Below are 1,382 nucleotides of genomic sequence, written 5' to 3' on the forward strand. Positions count from 1 at the left end.
GCCATCTGGACGCTGCGCACAGGACCGGCTCTGCTGTCGATGCGTAAATTCACGGAGAAACATGAGTGGAGAAAACGGTATTGGAACTGTGGGAATCAGCAATTTTGCACAGGAAGCTTTAGGAGATGTTGTTTATTGTAGTCTGCCTGAAGTTGGGACAAAACTGAACAAACAAGATTTGAGTTTGGTGCTTTGGAAAGTGTAAAAGCTGCTAGAAAACTCTATTCTCCTCCGTCAGGAGAAGTAACTGAAATTAATGAAGTTCTTGCAGAAAATCCAGGACTTGTCAACAAATCTTGTTATGAAGATGGTTGGCTGATCAAGATGACACTGAGTAACCCTTCAAAACTAGATGAACTAGTGAGTGAAGATGCGTATGAGAAATACGTGAAGTCTATTGAAGAGTAAAAGTAGAACCCTTAAATAAGGTAGTGTAGAACAACTTAATCCAGGCACAGTTGTCTTAAATTAGTGATTGATAGAAGACTTAAATTGCAACTTTTAGCAATACCAGTGGAAAAAGAAACGACTCTGAACACCACTACTGGAAAAAAAAAAAAAAACTTTCTAATGATCATATTTTTAATAAACACAAAATGCATCTTTTTCAAAAAAAAAAGAGAGGAGACAAGAATATTCTCAGATAAACAAAACTCGAAAGAATTTACGAACACCAGATCAGCTCTCCAAGAAGTTTTGAAGGGAGTGCTATATAGACAGAAATAAGAGTTCAAAAACAATTAAGAAAATGGCTAGCTTAAAGGTAGGGACAGGTCTGGAGATGAATGTTATCTTCCAGAATTTAAACGGAAAGATTAGACCACAACAGAAGATAAAGTATGTGAGACTGAACTGGTGAAATAGAATTGTATGACTTTTTACTAAAACATTGCTGATATCTTCTATGCTTTGTTTTCCAGAGTTAAGAATTTTTGTCTTCTCTTGAGTTGTGACAGGTCCATGTACCTGCTATTTGAACAGAATCCTAACCTGCTTCCTGGCTTTAAGTCTTAAACAAACTTCTCTTAACATTTTTAAATTTTGATTTATTAAAACTAAAACTGGCTCATAAGCTCATAACTATTATGTTAGCTATTGGTTTGTCATATATGACCCTTATTGTATTGAGAAGTAAGCTTTCTATGCCTATTTTGTTGAGAGTCTTAATTATGAAGGGATGTTGTATTTTATCAAATTTTTTTTTGCACAAATTGATATTATCATATGATTTTTTGTCTTTCCTTTTGTCATTGTGATTCATTACATTTATTGTTTTGTATATGTTGAAGCATCCTTGCATCCATGGGATAAATTTTTTTATTTATAATTTTTTTATTGTTTTATAATATTTTATAATATTTTAATTTAATTTTAAAAATTAT

General features: G+C 32.7%; 1 pseudogene; it reads left to right on the forward strand.

Annotated features, from left to right (window-relative positions):
• The first annotated feature begins 6 nt into the window (after positions 1-6).
• On the forward strand, positions 7-408 carry LOC102492877 (glycine cleavage system H protein, mitochondrial-like; annotated as a pseudogene).
• Positions 409-1,382: the final 974 nt, after the last annotated feature.

Source organism: Tupaia chinensis, unplaced genomic scaffold (genome assembly GCF_000334495.1).
Source record: "Tupaia chinensis unplaced genomic scaffold, TupChi_1.0 Scaffold150075_1, whole genome shotgun sequence".
In the NCBI taxonomy this organism is placed as follows: Eukaryota; Metazoa; Chordata; class Mammalia; order Scandentia; family Tupaiidae; genus Tupaia; species Tupaia belangeri.